An 18,869-nucleotide genomic window follows, 5' to 3' on the forward strand; every position below is an offset into this window, starting at 1 on the left:
AATATATATTCTGCAGAGTTAGGCCGGAAAGTTCTGTAGATGTCTGGTCCCTTTGATCTATAGCATTATTTAGCTCCATTATTTTAATTTTTTTTTCAGTGTAGAGATCCATCTATTGATGATAGTGGTGTATTAAATTCTCCTATTATTATTATGTTGGGACTTATTTCTGATTTAATGTCTAGTAAATTTTGCTTTATAAAAGTTAGTGCAACTATGTTTGGTACATACTATGGTACATAAAAGTTTGTGATTATAATATCCTCTTGTTGAATTGTTCCCTTAATGGGTATAAAGTGGCTTTCTTTATCTCTTTTGATTACTTTTGGTTCAAAGGCTCTTTTGTCAGATATTAGTATGTCTATACATGCTTGTTTCCTATTTCCATTTGCTTGGGATATCCTTTTCCATACTTTCCCTCAAAGGTGGCATATATCTTAAACACTGAAGTGGGTTTCCTGTAGACAGAAAAGGCATGGATTCAGTGCTCCGATCCATCCTGTTAACTTGCACCTTTAGATTAGGGAGTTGAGTCCATTGATATTCAGTTATAATGGAGAGATGTGAGTTAATACCTGCTTTGATGAAGACTTGTGGAGTGTGGCATTTTCTTGATTTTCCTGTGTTCTCATATATTCTGGTTTTAGTTATTGCATTTTCTTTTCTGTACCCTGCTCAGTTTGTTCATCTCTTCACTGTGGAGTAGTCTAGGCAGCGTTATCTCCAGGGTAGGCTTTGTGCTCATACAGTCATAAAGCTGTCTTATATTATGGAAAGTTTTCATTTTACTTTCTATGATGAGGGATAATTTTTCTGGATATAGTAGCTTGGGTTGGTTGTCAGGCTTTTAAAATCTGAAATACTCCATTCCAAGCCCTTCTGGCTTTTAGCATTTCCATTGCAAAATCAAGAGTAATTCTGATGGGCTTATGTTTGTAAATGATAGCTGTTTCTCTCTTGTAGCTTTTAGTACTCTCTATTTGTTTTCTGTGTTCAGTGTTTTAACTATAATATGACATGGGAAATTTATTCCCCATCCCTGTCTATTTGGTGTTATACATGCCTCCTGAATCTAGATAGACCTCTTTTTTATAAGTTCAGGGAAATAGTCTTCTGTATTTTTTTTTTTGTATTTTTAAAAATAATTCTTTTTTTTTTTTTTTTGAGGTAGGGTCTCACACTAGTCCAGGCTGACCTGGAATGCACTCTGTCGTCTCAGGATGGCCTTGAACTCACACCAATCCTCCTACCTCTGCCTCCCGAGTGCTGGGATTAAAGGCGTGTGCCACCACGCCTGGCAAAAATAATTGTATTATTAAGAATATATTTTAGGGCTGGAGAGATGGCTTAGCAGTTAAGCGCTTGCCTGTGAAGCCTAAGGACACCGGTTCGAGGCTCGATTCCCCAGGACCCACGTTAGCCAGATGAGATGCACAAGGGGGCGCACACGTCTGGAGTTCGTTTGCAGTGGCTGGAGGCCCTGGCGCGCCCATTCTCTCTCTCTCTCTCTCTCTGTCTGCCTCTTTCTCTCTATGCCTGTCACTCTCAAATAAACAAATAAAAAAATTTTAAAAAAAGAATATATTGTATATGGCTACTTCATTTGTTGGCACCATCTTTTCCCTCTTTCTGCCCACATTCCACAAGGGCCCTCCTCAGTGGGGTTACTGGTAGTCTCCAATTTTACTGAAGATATTCTCTCAGCCTTTGGCCTATATGTAGTCTTCCCCTTCTTTTTTGTCCATGATCTGAATTCTTGGTCTTTTTAAGGTACCCCACATTTTCCTCATATTCTGTTCACACATTTTTTGACTTGTCATTGTGTTTAGACTCCCCGTCCATTTCCTCTATCTTGACCTTGTGCTCTGATAGTGGGGCTTTCCTGGGAGCCTTTTTAAAAATTATTTATTTGAGAGAGCGAGAGAGTCAGACACACACACACACACACACACACACACACACACACACACACACACAGAGAGAGAGAGAGAGAGAGAGGGCTCACCGAGCATCCAGCCACTACGAACAAACTCCAGATGCATGTGCCACCTTGTGCATTTGGCTTATGTAGGTCCTGGGGAATCCAACCAAGGTCCTTTGGCTTTGCAGGCAAGCACCTCAACTGCTAAGCCCTTGGGAGCCTTTCAAATGAGTTATTTCATTTTTGTTCTCCATTAGGTTTTTTTTCAGCATCTTCATCTCCTTGTTGAATTTCATTATCATTTCTTGGCTTGTCTTTTTAATTGACTCTTAGAATTCATTTCTGCATTTGAATATGACCTCATTGAGTTTATTCCACTGAGTTCATTTTTTTTATTGATTCTCATTCATTTCATGAGCCATTGATTAAGTTATTACTTTTTTATTTTGTTATCCTACTTATTTGAGAGAGAGAGAGAGAGAGAGGAGAGAATGAACATTCCTGGGTCTTTAGCCACTGCAAATAAACTTCAGTTGCATGTGCCACCTTGTGCATCTCACTTATATGGGTCCTGGGGGGGAATTGAACCTAAGTCCTTTGGCTTTGCAGGCAAGCACCATAACTGCTAAGCCATCTCTTGCAAAAGTTCTATTTTTTAAATCACATCTAGATTTATTACAACGGACCTAAAGGCAAAAGGATAGAACTATTATATAAACACTTTGATTCCATGTATATATCTATTTTTATTTTCAAGGTAGAGTCTCTCTCTAGCCCAGGCTGGCCTAGAATTCACTATTGGCCTTGAACTCACAGTGACCCTCCTACCTCTGCCTCCCTAGTGCTGGGATTAAAGGTGTGTGCCACTGCACCCGGCTACCATGTATATATCTTAAATAGAGGAGGAGTTCAAACAAGAATACAGGACAAATGTTCCAATGTTTCAAGAAGCAGCTATGTTACTGAGCTCCATTTTACAGACAAATAAGGCAATATCCCTGCACATAAGCTGTTTGATATTTTTATACACTTTTATATGGCACAAGTGAAAAATAACCAGAGCTCACAATGTGTCATTCTTACACTATTTTCATAGTTTTGGAATACTACACACCCTTTTGTTTTCATAAAATATATTATAATAAACTCCTCACCCCTAAGTTTCTACTCTATTTATTTTTTTAATTGACTTTTTTATTGACAACATCCATAATTATGATTTATACACTAAAATTACCTTTTTTGATTTTTATTTATTTTTAATTTTTTATTTATTTATTTGAGAGCGACAGACACAGAGAGAAAGACAGATAGAGGGAGAGAGAGAGAATGGGCGCACCAGGGCTTCCAGCCTCTGCAAACGAACTCCAGACGCGTGCGCCCCCTTGTGCATCTGGCTAACGTGGGACCTGGGGAACCGAGCCTCAAACCGGGGTCCTTAGGCTTCACAGGCAAGCGCTTAACCGCTAAGCCATCTCTCCAGCTCTAAAATTACCTTTTTATGTGGTCATCCACACAACTGGTCAGACCAGCTCCTGGACAGTCAGAACTGCTTTTATCTCCATTTGTATTATAGCAAAGTGACCCTACCCTGAGCCAGGCACGAAGGTGACAGCAGAGAAACAAACTCCTCTTGAGTCCTGGGAACGACAGAGGATGACGGCTTGGTGTGGCTGAAGGAAGCCACAGTGCAATGTCTCCACTCACAACACTGGGAATGGTAAGAGTCAGGACACCATGGGGAAAACAAGGGAATTAGTCAAATGGGCAAAGAGAGGAATCCTTTTTGAATTCAGCAATTAATAGGATGTAAGTAAACAGCACCGTTCCCCCCGTGTTGTTTTGTAGCATTTGTGACTGTCACTCTGGGAGGAGACACAGCAGTCCCTGCCAGGGTTTGATTCCGCAATGGCATCACTTACATCTCAGGTGACACTCCGCTGCTGCTCAGCTGCTACCCAATGCCTGGCCCCCAGGGCCCAGACGCTGAAGGAGCACCTCCCAGAGCCTGGGAAGACCAAGAGAAGTGGGCCTCTAGGATCCAGTCTAGGGTTTTGACTTTTCCTTCTTGGGAGCAAGGGGTTGGGTAGAGCTCCAATTCCAAGGGAGATGGTGAGCTGCTAGAGACTCCTGCACAACAGGGGCCTATCTAGAAGACGGCTGTTTCACATCCCCTCCTCAAGTGTGTCTCTAGGAAAGACTGCATCTTTGTCACCTACCAAATAACGGGTCCCGCTTTCCTCAGCCTTTTCAATCGGAGCATGTGAGAGACTTGAAGGCTAAAGAAAAGTCCTTGGTAAGAAAAATATCTGGTTATGATAAAGGGATTTGTATTGAAAAAAAAATTAAATTTGGATTAAGCAAAAGTCACCTCCTAAAAGAAAAAAAATTTTTTTAAAAGTCATGTGATGGCAACAGACCCCTGGGAAAGGGGAAGGAAGAGGTTAGAACCTGCAGACCTGGACCAGTGATGGCAAGAGGCAGGCTGAGGCTTGCTCTTCCGCTGTCCACAAGACATCTGCATCACATCGGTCAAGGCGCATCGCTACTGCTCCCCGTTGGTTGATTACGATGGTAAAGTATCTGTGTGAGGCCAGGGAAGCACGTAGCTGCTACGACTGGCCCCAGACAAGGTACTAGAATGAAAAGCACCCATGTAAACTCCCCTCTGTCCTTTTTCCTTCCGTCAGTACTGGTGGCTGACAGATCAGCGAGTTGGCAGCACCTCCTGTGATGAGTAGCAGACTCCTGAGTCTGCCCGTGAGAAGGAGGCCTGTTCAGGAAAAAAGAACACTTCTGTCCTATCTCAATATTTTAATATTCACCTCTTTGAGTGCACCATGGTTTTTGGTAAAGATAAATTTATTCTAATTGAATATGATATTTTATACAGGAACTTTGGCTGAGAACATGGATCACTAAACATTGACTGTGACTGGAAAGAAACAACAACAACAACAAAAAAATCAAATCAGGAACTCAAGTGCACTTGGTGAAGAACGTAAATTCCTCCTTTGTCTCCTAGCTCCAAAAAGCATGTATGTCTCACTGACTGGGCAAGCTCTTCTCATTTGAATCCGAGTCTCTATGCACACACGTAGTACATTCATCGCTGTGTCCTTGTAGGATTTGGAAGTTTAGCAGAACCATTCCAGTAGCTGTGTGGCCAGGTTTTGAGTCTAGAAATGAATTTAAGACGTGATCTAATCACAGTCAACACCTGATCGGCTGACTTCCACATGTCATGTACATGTTCATCACACAAGAGCAGGATGAGGTCTCTCTGACCAGCACGAGCACTGTGTGATCAGTCAGGTGTGATGGGGATGCACTTTCTAGGTGAGAAAAGTATACAGACATGATGGAAGTGAACACCAGTCTTAATGCACATGGTGTCTGGTAAGCAATAAAAGCACTGTGACACAGGTTGAAAATTCTGCCTTGCTCCCTTCCCAGCCCTTTTCCCTAGAGTCTGATGTAGCAGTACTACCAGTTGCCACACATGGGAGAGCTGGGAGGAACTGGCATTTGACCCAGGATTTTACGAACATAGTGTGCACTCTCAATGGTACGTTCTTCATGCATCAACATAAAGGGTTGTGAGCTGGGCGTGGTGGCACACGCCTTTAATCCCAGCACTCGGGAGGCAGAGGTAGGGGAATCGCCGTGAGTTCAAGGCCACCCTGAGACTCCATAGTGAATTCCAGGTCAGCCTGGGCTAGAGTGAGACCCTACCTCGAAAAAATAAATAAAGGGATGTTTCAGAAGTTGCTTATACTTTGGCCTTTTGGATTCATCATTGGTAACGTACAAGTTGACAAAGTTGATGAATGTCTCAGAATTATTTTTCCTTAGGATTTTCCTTAGAGGCGCCTTTACTGACTTGTGTTAGCTGATCACATATGCTATTCCACTTCAAACAGGGAAATTGGCTAGTGGCCAAGTCATACAATGTGATCCCCAAACTCCAGTCAACAGAGTGGACATCATAGCCTTGTCATGATGGACTTGGGTCTATTCTTTCAAGTGCCATTTATTGTCTATACCCAACATCTCTTGTCTTGGCAATGGAGTCTACAAGCTGCCCACTGATGCCAAGTCACAGAGTTTAATATTTCCACTTCTGTCCAGAAGAATATTGGAAGGTTTGATATCTCTGTGAGTCATTTTCAAGTTTTCTTTTAAGTGTTTTTGTGCTTTCACAGTTGCCAAAGTGATCATTTGTGGAGTGCGTTCCCTAGGTTTTTGAGTAGGTTTTCAGTAGTAGATATGCATTCTCTCCCTTGCAGTGGTCTCTGGCCCAATCAGAGAACAGTCATGTTTGGTAGGTCTGTTGTGTAACACACAGGGTTGCTCTAGAGTTAGGTTAGCCTGTTGTTGAAATTTCCCACCCAATAGCCTGCTTAGTACTTTCCAGAACTATGCCAGCTTTATTTTTCAGTGTCCTGAGACTGATACATATGTTGTCTATAGCAATAGAGTCTTACTATCTAGTCATGATGGACATCAAAGAGCTTTGGCAACAGCTGATATTGTTTTGGGGCCCTTAAGGGTCTCTATGACCAGCACTGAGTGATCTTTTTTCCTATTGTACTAGTTATATGCCTGTTTTTGTGCCTCAGTGGACAAGTTTGTTTTAACATAATTATCTAAGTTTATTATTATTATTACATATTTGCTTGCTTTTTATTTAGTATTATTCTCTTCCTTCACCCCCATGGACCAATATTCTGTGAAAATATGGAGAGTAAGTAATTTCTTGATCACTGTGCATCTACTAGGTTTTGTAAACACAGTAGAAACTCTCCCTACATTTTTGAATGGATGAATACTTTGGTTTTAAAAATATTTAAAATAAGCTTCCAAATCATAGAATTTATAATCTTGTGAATTACTGTGTTTAAGAACAATTCAAAAATTCTCACCCATTATAGAATCATTTTAGCCTCTTGGATGAAGATGTTTTATTTTTCTATTCATATAAGATATTAAGTAACATTAACAGGAAACATGTCTCTGGGTTAATCTTGCTGTACTTTTGGATTTAGCATCACAGGAATTCAGCTTTCTCAATGGTCCTTTCTCCATCATATCTCTAATGGAGGTATGTTTATGCTTATATCACCTAACTTCTATTATGCCCTATAAATTCCAGAAGTCCATAACTTCTGCCCCACACCTCAGCTGAAGGTGTCTTCATCAGACATGAAGAAATCATCAAAATGTCTTACATTTGCCAAGTAGAAAATTCTCTCCATTACCAAGACCCCTGTCTATGATTCTCTGTTTACAAAGACAGTAAGTTTACAAATCTTGTTAAGGTCATATTAGCCAAATCACAATGTTTGATGCCTAATGTTGTTTTGGTTATTTTGAGAAAAAAGGATTGACCTTTTTCTGTACCTGAGCAGGATGCAGAGGTGTGTAAAGCCTTTGAAAAGGGAGCTAAGGGCAAAACTGCAAAGTACCATGATGATACAGAATAGAAAAATAGATTTTTCTGTAAAAATAGAGAACCTTCTACATTATCTGAACATTAATATGTAAATTAATATTTAATCTACATATTAATTATTTTCAATAGAAGAATCACATTTTATGTCTATGATCTAATGTCTCAAAAGTTAAAAGTGTTTTTTTTTATAAATTCAGTACTCTGAATTGTAAACAAAAAATTACATGGAGGAAACATTTAGAAGAAAATAGGGAAAATTAAACACATAATTACCATATGATCCAGCAATCCCACTTCTAAGTATGCACTCAAAAGATTTAAATGCAGTTTCATAAAGTAATCTCTGAAAACTTAGATCATTGCAATATCATTTACAATAGCCAAGTTATGGACTCAATCAAAGAGTCCACCAGGAGACGGCTGAGTAAAATTATATGGTACAATGTCACTTGGGACAACATGAGTAGAAATAGAGAACACTGTGCTTAGGGAAATAACACAGTTCCATGTGTTCTCACTTACATGTGGAATCTAAAACTATTTACTTAGAGAAGCAGAGAATAGATTTTTGTTGTTGTAGTTGTTTTCAAGGTAGGGTCTCCCTCTAACCTAGGCTAACCTCAAACTCATATCAATGCCTCAGCCTCCAGAGTGCTGGGACTAAAGCCATTTGCCATCACATCCAGTTGGAAGGAGATGGTGTTTATTATCAGAGTGTGCATTGTGATGAAGGAGTGAGGAAAAATGATCAAAGAAGCAAAGCCTCAAATTGTCAGGAGGAACTGTCTGATTGTTTCAGGACAACTGTATTGAATCCTGAATATAACTAGTAATTGAATATTGTGCATTTCAATATTGATAACAGAATAAATGTCCAATATTACATAAGAAAAAAGTGTTAAATATTTGAGGAGGTAGACATATTTTCAAATTAACTAAATTACCCATATCATATCACAAAATATAGCATCACTTTGGATACCATCAACATATACAACTGTAATTTATCAATTGATAGTAAAAATAAACAAAATATATGTCTTGAAAAGGGATATAGGAGGGCTGGAGAGATGGCTTAGTGGTTAAGGTACTTGCCTGTGAAGCCTATGGACCCAGGTTCAATTCCCCAGTACTTATGTAAGCTAGATGCACAAAGTGATACATGCATCTGGAGTTCATTTGCAGTGGCTAAAGACTCTGGTGTGCCCATTCTTCCTCTTTCTCTAACTGCCTCTCTGCTTCTCTTTCTCTCAAATCAATTAAATAAATAAATAAATATTTTAAAAATTAAGAAAAACAGAGAGGGGAGGCCAGGGAGAAGACTCAGTGGCTAAAGGCACTTGTTTGCAAAGCCTGATGGCCTGGGTTTGATTCCTCAGCCACCTACATAAGCCAGACATACAAAGTGGAGCCTGAACCTGGAGTCTGTTTGCAGTGGCATGAGGCTCCTGTGCACCCAAATACTCCCTTTCTCTCTCTCTCTCTCTCCCTCCCTCCCTCTGTTAAATCAATAGACATGGTTTTTGAAAAGAAAGAAAATGAGTATGCTTCAAATATAAAAGCTATGTGACAAGAACCCATGCCTACCAGAGTAGCTAGTGGCTGATGGGAAAGGGGAATGAGGTTGCTCAGTGATGCAGTCACTGGTACGTTACCCATTCCGTGGTAAATAACCTTCCACCCACAATCACGAAAGCAACCCCAATTTAACTCAATGGGTAACAAGAAAAGCTTCACGAAAGTAAAATGGGGACTAATGTGGAAGGAAGAAGGATGTTAGTGGAAGGAGGAGGGGGAAATAAGAGAGTGTAATTAGGAGGAATAAAATCAAAATACATTATAAACGTATGAAAATACAAAGAGATACTTTTTCAAGTAAAGCTATGTGATATGAAGCTGGGGAGCAATCAGTGAGGGTTTTTGAAAACTACCAGGTCTTGCATAATTGAACAGCTCACGCACCTCCAAGTTTTCATGATGGTGTTACTGTGCTGAACCCCTTTGGGCCTCTCTTCTGAAGGCTCAGTCTAAAGCTAGCTCATGTTCAAGCCCCTTTATACTTTCATGCATTACATTACAGCATGCTTACATTTAGATAATCTGACTCTGTCATATTGCATTCATCCAAAACAAAGCATACCTTCATTCAGCCAGCAGGGAGTATACATTCATTAAAATATGAGTGCTACAAGAAAGATATGCAAGGAAAAACAACTAGTTGCTAATAAATGTTTATTGTTAGTGACACCACAGGAAAAAAAATTATTTCTGTTTTTGTATTTTAAAGTTATTATGTCAAGACTAAACCTACAGTTGATAGTTAAATTGCTAGCATACTGTTTTAACAATATTTTAAATAGTGCATAACATTCTAGGGTTGTGTGTGTGCCCTCATAAGCCTGCAATAGCTTCTACTGTAGTTAAGTTTTAAGAAGAAAATATGCCCTGAATTAATAATTTTGTAAAAGCAAATATCCAAAATATATTCAGATTTAATGTGTATTTGCAGTATATACAATAAGAAAGTTGAAGCCAAGAGGTGGTTCTCAGTGGCCTTGAGTCACACCCCAGTGTTCCTTATGTATTTGAAAGCATTTAGGCTTTGATTGACCAAAAGTGTGAAACTGTGAATAGTGTTAAGCAAGAGATTGGCAATTTTAAAATGATTGGATCTTCGCAGAAAAGAATGAATTATAAAGACACGACAAAGGAGCGTGGCCAAATCTGTCACAGAGGCAGTTCTACTGAAGGAGGCGATGACAGCCTGCAAAGCCGAGGGAGGAAGTCAACAACGCAGGGAAGAAGTTTTCTATTTATTTATTTTCGATGGAAAAGGAAGTCTGATTTGCTAGTTTCACTTGGCTAGTTGAACCAGTCTACAAAATATAAACTGACAGAACTTCAAGATAATGAGTGCCATTTTTAAAACTTCTGTTGACAATTTTCATACCTGTGCAGAATGTAATTTTCATCCTAATGACCTTCGTTTATACACCTTTTCCTTTCCCACTTCCACTGAGCCCCTAGTTCTGTCCAAAAGTCCCTCCATAACCCATTACAAAATGTTGATTAGATCAACACTGTACATGTTCGGTTCAGGTGACTGTCACCGTGACGTCATGAATGCAGTGGCCACTTTGTGTCCAGAAGATAGCATGCCACAGTGCTCTGCCCTATCCTCCTGCCTTTAATGTCTTTATAGGGCCACTTTTTATTTACAGGGCCAATTTAGAAAAAAAAATGTGTAAGGGATGTCTTCAACATATGATTCCTTAAGTTGAAATACTCAGTTATGGTCAATTTTCATGAAGTTACACTTTTGCAGCATCTTCAAATAGGTTTGTATGAAAAACTGGGGAGAATATAAAAGACATATCTATCCCACACTATTTAATATGGTTTGTTTCTATAAATATTTAAATGTTTATGATAAAATTTTTATAAACAATACAAAATATTTATGTACATCTACATAAACATGGTAAAAATTCAATTATTCATAATCCTATAGTAAAATTTCTAGTTGTTATTAGTTAAGTCAAGCAACATCAAAAAACTATTTAAAAAACTATGGCATTCATTTGATTCTATATAAATGCTGAAGAGATGAAGAAATGTTTAGATAAACTGGGTCTGTGCTTATGTTGTAATTCTAGCCAGGGATAAGTGAAGATCCTACATATGGAGATTTGAGATTCATGATAAAATGCCCCTGGTGAGTCCACATTGATAATTGTAATTATAATATTTAAAAATTTTTATTTTAATTTAATTTCATTTATTTGAGAGAGAAAGAGAGAGGGAGACAATGGGTATGTCAGGGCATTCAGCCACTGCAAACGAACTCCAGAAGCATGTGCCCCCTTGTGCACCTGGCTTATGTGGGTCCTGGGGAATTGAACATGGGTCCTTTGGCTTTGCAAGAGAACACCTTATCCACTAAGCCATACCTCCAGCCCTAAATATCATATTTATTGACATTTAAGAATTAAGCCCAAGATCTTATGAATGTTCGAAGGTTCTTGGCCATTGAGCTGCACAATCATCTCTGACAATTGTGACTTCTAGCTTTACCATCTGCTGCTACAACAGTAGAACTTTCTTACAACTTATTATAAATTCCATAAAGAGATGGGCTAACAAAATGCATTCATTTTGCTAGAGCACCACACTCTATTCTGTGCTGAAAGCTTAAAAGTAGCATGTGATGTTGAATACTCTCAGTGAAAGAATCACTTTAAAAATGTTTGTTTATTTTTCCTTGTAGGCAAATATGTCTGCATCACTCAAAGACTCCAATAGCTCCAAGTTCCGGGTCTCTGAGTTCATTCTGATGGGATTCCCGGGCATCCACAGCTGGCAGCACTGGCTCTCCCTGCCCCTGGCCCTGCTCTACCTCTTGGCGCTCCTTGCCAACATGATGATCGTGACGGTCATCTATCAAGAGTCTGCACTGCACCAGCCTATGTACTATTTTCTGAGCATCCTGGCTTTGGTGGACATCGGCCTGGCCACCACCATCATGCCCAAGATCTTAGCCATCTTTTGGTTCAATGCTAAGTCTATCAGTCTGCCTGAGTGCTTTGCTCAGATGTATGCCATCCACTGCTTTGTGGCCATGGAGTCAGGTATCTTTGTCTGCATGGCTATAGATAGATATGTAGCCATTTGCCAGCCATTATGCTATCCATCAATAGTTACTGAATTATTTGTAGTCAAAGCAACTGTGTTCATGGCACTCAGAAATTGTCTGACTCCCGTATCAGTGCCTGTGTTAGCTGCTCAGAGAAATTACCGCTCCCAGAATAAAATTGAGCCCTGTTACTGTACCAACCCTGGTGTCTGTCCCGTGGATGGCAGGAGAGTCAGCAGTATCAACCAGCTGTTCCTGGCTTGGGCTGTCATGGGAAGTGACTTGGGACTGATTATTTGTTCATATGCTTTGGTCCTTTGGAGAGTGCTAAAGCTGAACTCCTCAGAAGCAGCGTCCAAGGCCTTAAGTACCTGCACTTCCCACCCCATCCTGATCCCTTTCTACACAGTCGTCGGTGTCATATCCATCACGCACAGTGCAAAGCTGTCAGTTCCCCGCATCCCCGTTCCACTCGATGTCCACACCATGTTATCCCTCCCGCCCTCAACCCCGTGGCGTACGCACGCAAGAACAAGGAGTGAAAGCAAAGCTGACATAAGGAGCTTAGGATGGATGCCAAGGGAGTCTGTTTCCCTTTATCCTCATGTTTATGCCTTACAAACTTCCATCATTGGACACAGTGAAGAGCAAACAGCAGGGCCACCATGGCAGGAGCCCAGGTAACATGTGGAATCAATGGTAATAATTAAAATCTAATAATCTTTGATGTCTCTGAGCACAGAGCAATGATCTTCACTACAATGAGTAGCATGTCTCTGGGAATTAAAGAGAAATATATGCAGAGTATGTATTTCATAACTTTACCTACATCATGGCTAGAATTTCCAGATAATATTGATTAGATGTTTAAAGCAGACATTTACCAACATCTACTTTTTCTCTCCTTTTTTTTTTTTCTCGAGGTAGGGTCTCACTGTAGCCCAGGCTGACCTGGAATTCACTATGGAGTATCAGGGTGGCCTCGAACTCACAGCAATCCTCCTACCTCTGCCTCCCGAGTGCTGGGATTAAAGGCGTGTGCCACCACACCCAGCACCAACATCTACTTTTTAAAATAATATTTTTCATTTATTTTGTGAGAGAAAGGGAGAAGAAGAGGCAGATAGTGTGTAAGAGAGAATGGATGTGTCAGGGCCTCCAGCCACTGCAAATGAACTCCAAATGCATACACCACCTTGTACATTTGGCTCATGTGGGAACTGGGGAATCGAACCTGGGTCCTTAGGAACAGGAAAATGACTAAGAATGTACATATTTGTGGTGTTATTCTAACAAAATTACTAGGAATAATATTTTATGGAGCTGCCTATGTTTTGGTGATTGAAAATAGTGGAATTTGTTGTTCTTACAATGGCATATTAAGAAATCCATTTTAAGTTGTCTGTAAAGTACAGAATTCAAAAATTTTAAGTGCATACCAACTGTATTTTGAGAAATATATTTTAAGTAACCACTATGTTACAACATTTAGTGATTCTTTTTTTATCTCTGTCATTTTACTGTTACAATTGAAAAAAAAAAATACAGACAGGTTTTTCCAATCAAAATGCAGATGAAAGTAATTACTTCATTATTTTTTATATTGCCATTTAGGGCATTACCTTTAGTGTTTCAAAACTAGTTTTAGTTCAATTGTTGCTAATTTAATTTTTATGCAGAATATACCTCAACCTTGATATGTTTTCTGATGTTGTATATTCATCATGATTCTCTACTGAAAATAAAATCCTTAAAAACCAGTCTTGTTATTGAATTGGTCAGACTAAATACTTAATGAATGATATTGAGTAAGTAGGCCCAAGAAATCATTTGTGAATAAAGGACATATAAATGTGTGAGTCTTTTAATTTAATTATTTTGTGTAAGTGCTTAATACTTGGATCTCCTAAGCAGAAAGAAATAACCATGAAATAATATTAAAATGGTGCCTTTTTCATACAAATTATTTCCCCTCCCCTCAGGTATAAATAGCCACCCCTTCCCACACAGACATGTATGGGTGTACACACATGAAATTATGCACTTATTTATGCAGCATCTTAGAGGTGGTAAGGATGGAAATTTCCTCCCCTTTTTCTTCCTCCCATATGGGTGGTATTGATTCTCATACAAACACTTGCAACTCCACAACTCTTGGGGTTAGGTTCCTTTAAAGGCCAGGTAGCTCCAGTTGTTCAGCTATCAAGGGGTTGGGGTGCTGAGGGACTTGTATGGATATATGTATATATAGCAGTATTCTGACGGTTTTTAGCCAACCCTGACTACTTGGACGTGATTCATTCTGCTCGCTGTTTTGATATCCAGAAACTAGGTACCATGGGTATAAAAAGGAAGGGGGAATAAAGCCAGAATATTTTTGCTGCTAGTGGTAGATACATTGTTTTGCTGATATGGACAGTGATTTTTGATTGACTATATTATTCTCAGAAATATAGGTTTAATTTGAAACAGTTAAATGCAGAAAGTTTGTAAGAGATATTTTTCTCTCCTGCAATGCTTATTTACCCAGCTCTAAGATGGCAGTCCAGTGTATGCTTTCATGATGATTGTTAGCATCTACACTTTCTCTGACCAAAATACAATCATTGAAGATGACAGCAGCCAGATTAAGACATGATGTGGCAAGTAGAAATAGCTAGCACTGTTTCTGATCATTTCAGCACCTTGCTATTCCTTCCCTGCCCCCTTGCTCTTTAGAAGGGCATATAATTAACTTGCCTCTGGTCTAGTGAGATGTAGTTATCACAACCTCTTTTAGTGTCAGAACAGAATCTAATGAGCCCATCGTCACATTGAGAAAAGAACAGGGTTTGTCCTGTTTGCAGATAGTTTAATCAAGACAGTGACTTGTCTATTTATAGGGTTTAGACTAAGGATAGAAAAACGATAGATGTTTTCTAAGCTGTTATTTTTATACCTGCTATTATTCATGTTTAATGTTACTACAATAGTCTTCTCACTCACAGCATAGTGAGCCTCTTTCCTTTCAGAAAGGAAAGTTACATATTATTGAAAGCATTGTGTATTTATGTTCAAAAAAAATCTAAATTAATTTGCAGTTAATGCAGGATCACTGCTTGTCTGTTTACCTCTTTACCTGAGAGCTTTGAAAATATACTGAACAGGTAAAAACCACGTGTATAACAATAAAATAAATGTTGATAATTAAACATATGGCTATGAGGGAAATAAACATAATTTTTATCTCGTGTTTTACCAAATAATATATTCAGAATATAGCACAGTCTATGTGGAGTACATAATTTCCCACCCCAGCTTACGGGTATCCGTACCTTCCCTAATTTTCCTACTAGTCACTTTGTTGTTGTGGTTGTTGTTGTTTTGTTTTTCAAGGTAGGGTCTCACTCTGGCCCAGGCTAACCTGGAATTAACTATGTAGTCTCAGGGTGGCCTTGAACTCACGGCGATCCTCCTACCTCTGCCTCCCAAGTGCTGGGATTAAGGGCGTGCGCCACCACGCCCAGTCTACTTGTCACTTTTTTAAACAATATGTATATGTTTTTTATGAGAGAGGCAGAGTTCAGGGCTGGCGTCAACTCCCAATGATCCTCCTACCTCAGTCTCCTGAGTTCAGGGATCAAAGGCATGCAATACCACATGCAGACAAACTTGCTACTTTTCTAATTTCATTTTACAGTAATCTCTAGGGGTTCTTTATTTTCTAGAAGTAAACAAGATGAGTTTTCCTAAGGAAGATAAAGACTGAAGGCAGATTTTGGGGGGGGGGATTAGGGCACAGCACAGAACAGAGGATTGCAAGAGCAGAAAGCTTAAAAGTCAAGGCCTGTGGCGCGGTGGTGCACGCCTTTAATCCCAGCACTTGAAAGGCAGAGGTTGGAGGATCACCAAGAGTTTGCGGCCAACCTGAGATGACCTAGTGAATTCCAGGTCAGCCTGGGCTAAAGAGAGACTCTGCTTTGAAAATAAATTTAAAAAAAAAGGTCAGCATGAGGTGACCGGGAACAAGCAGCCGGAGAGGATGCTGCTCTAGCAAAGAGCAGGCACCCTGCAGGTTAAGACCGCGTGCCTTGTTCGCTTCACAAGTATTTGTGATGAAGTCCAGAGTTTGGATTGCTTGTCATTTCTGTCTGCCACTGTGTGACTCTAAGATTTTATTATGATACAAGAACATATTTTTGAATAACATTTATTTTTAACTGCTTTATTTTATTTATTGACAATTTTGAAGGGGTGTTTTGAGGTAGAGTCTTGCTCTAGTCCAAACTAAACTGTAATTTTCTCTGTCGTCTCAGGCAGGCCTGAAACTCACACCAATCCTCCTACTTCCCAATTATGAAGATTACAGGCATGCAACCACCATGCCCAGCTATTAACGTTTATTAATTTACTAACATTTTTTCTCACCATCCTGTCTCAGTGAACTCCTTCTTGTCACTCTTCTGCACTGATGTCCCCTGTGCATGTGGAGGACAGCAGGAATATGAAAGACCCCTGCATTTAGCTGAGGTTGCTGCATGAGGGTGAGTGGAAGGGTTTTTTACCTGATCACGCATAATTTATCAGCAGCTATACTATTGAATATAGTATTTCCCACTCTCCTAGCAACCATTAGCTACCAATAAATCACTGGAAGTTTGTGAGGGATTTTAACAAATCCCAAGAGTGCACATACATTACGTCTGACAAGTCTGAACATAAGCCACCCTAAAGGTATAGAATTGAACACAACATTCTTAAGTGTGAGTTTCCCGGGACCATACTATGACTCAAACCCAAGAAAGCTGCAACTGGTCCTTCATGCATGTGGTGTGTATGCTGGTGTATTCTTTTCCGAAATAATGGATAGTTCTTGTGAAAAGAACGATGAAACAAGACAATTAAAATGTCAGCAATAGAATAGAGAGGATAGGCATGAATACTCTAAATAAATGCTCTGGGCTGATGCTCTTTAACACACAACGGCACAGCATCTAAGATTGTTTTGTAAGTCTGAATTAATACCACAAGTTGAGCAGGCATTTCAATAATAACTCGGAAATAAAAGGCTCACAAACAAAATTACAAAAAACGACTAAGAATAAGATATTGAGATAATATATTTGAAGTACATTATTATATTGTCATTAATTTGCCTTGATTCATTATGAAAGATTTAGTTCATCATTTAGATAAAGATAAAGAGACTTCCCAGCTCTTTACCAACACTGCTTACTCTGTAGGTGCAATCATTGTGTGGTGGTGATGGTGTGTTTGTGTGTGTTTTTGCACATATGCTCTTTGGTATAAGTACATGTATGTCCCCTTCAGGGCTCTGTGCTAGAGTTAAACATTGGTTGTCCTACTCCATGGATCCTCTATCTGTGCTTACTGAGCCAGAATTTCTTATCAATCCCTGAGTTTGCCATTTTTTTTTTTCATGAGCTCTGGTGATTTTTGGGTCTCTGCTTCCCTACTGGAATGATTATAGACTCAACTATTTACTTGGGTCCTGGGGATTGAACTCAACTGGTCTTTCAAGCCTCCTCATGTGCTTCTGCTTGCACAGGAAGTCCTCTTTAACTTCTGAGCCATGTTGTCTCCAGTCTAGTTTCAATCACTTTAACACAATATTTTTGCAGCATTGGGCCTCGAATCCAAGACTTCATGCATACTAGGAAAGCACACTACAACCAAAGTACATGCCCAGCCAAAGACTTTTAAATCTTAAATATCTTTCTGTTTTTAAAATTGAAATCTTTCAAAAGGAAAAAATTAATAAATAGCACTGACTTGGCAAGAAGAGAGCATGTGTTTAACATTTTACATTAAAATGTGAACACTTGCTTACGTAAAGGAAGTTTAGATACAGACTACTAAGAAAAATGGGGCTTTAAACAAGATCAGTGCATAAACTTTTGCACATTTTTCTTACTTACTTTTCAAGTTTGCTCAACTCATTATAGTATAGATGTCTATAGGCTTTACAGAACAGAAATTATTCAAAATGGGCTCTTACTTACAGATATAATCAATATAATTTAAACAGGTCTGGGAATTTGAAACTATTCTTTTCATAAATCCTTGGCTTTGGAGAGGTTATTATTGTTTTTGTACATCAGCTTCCCAAGTGTAAAAGAAGTCTAATACTTTCTGTCACATAACTTAATGAAAATTTAAAAAGCACACACCAGTACCTACTGCATTCTAAACCACATGAGAAAAGTGTTCTTTTGCTTCTACATAAGAAGCCTGTTTGCGCCAGAATGACCTTGATAAACCCACTGGGTTTTGGAGGCGATCAACGACACCACTAAAGCCCTATCGAAGAGTCAGAGGTGATACCAGATAACTTTCAATTTTCTTGTTGTATCACATATGGCAGCTGGTGGGCACAGTTCTGAGTTGCTGTAATGTCTGAATAGTCCATTTCTTTGGCAAAAAATACATAGTATAAATATGGTGTCTACAATATGCAATTTTAGAGATGGCTTGCAGAGTTAAGATACAGAATGCATCACCTACACATGATCATTTTTACGCAAACATGTTTTAGTTTGGGGATAAAACATGTCTAATATAAGGATGCAGAGATTGCTTAGTGGTTAAGCACTTGCCTGAAAAGCCTAAAGAACCATGTTCGACTATCCAGATGCAAGCACAAGGTTTCACATGTCCACTAGTTATGCAAGCATCTGGAATTTAATTTCACTGGCTGAGGCCCTGGCATGCCAATTCTCTCTCTCTGAAAAAAATATGTAATATAGGGCTGGAGAGATGGTTTAGCAGTTAAGGCCTTTGCTTGCAAAGCCTAAGGACCCAGGCTTGATTCCCCAGATTCCACATAAGCCAGATGCACATGGTAGACTGTGAATCTGGAG

General features: G+C 39.3%; 2 pseudogenes; one reads left to right on the top strand and one right to left on the bottom strand.

Annotated features, from left to right (window-relative positions):
* Positions 1-5,407: 5,407 nt before the first annotated feature.
* On the bottom strand, positions 5,408-6,142 carry LOC123459494 (annotated as a pseudogene).
* Positions 6,143-11,649: 5,507 nt separating this feature from the next.
* LOC101609623 lies at positions 11,650-12,551 on the top strand (annotated as a pseudogene).
* The last annotated feature ends 6,318 nt before the right edge of the window (positions 12,552-18,869 follow it).

The sequence above is a fragment of the Jaculus jaculus genome, chromosome 3 (genome assembly GCF_020740685.1).
Source record: "Jaculus jaculus isolate mJacJac1 chromosome 3, mJacJac1.mat.Y.cur, whole genome shotgun sequence".
Classification (NCBI taxonomy): Eukaryota; Metazoa; Chordata; class Mammalia; order Rodentia; family Dipodidae; genus Jaculus; species Jaculus jaculus.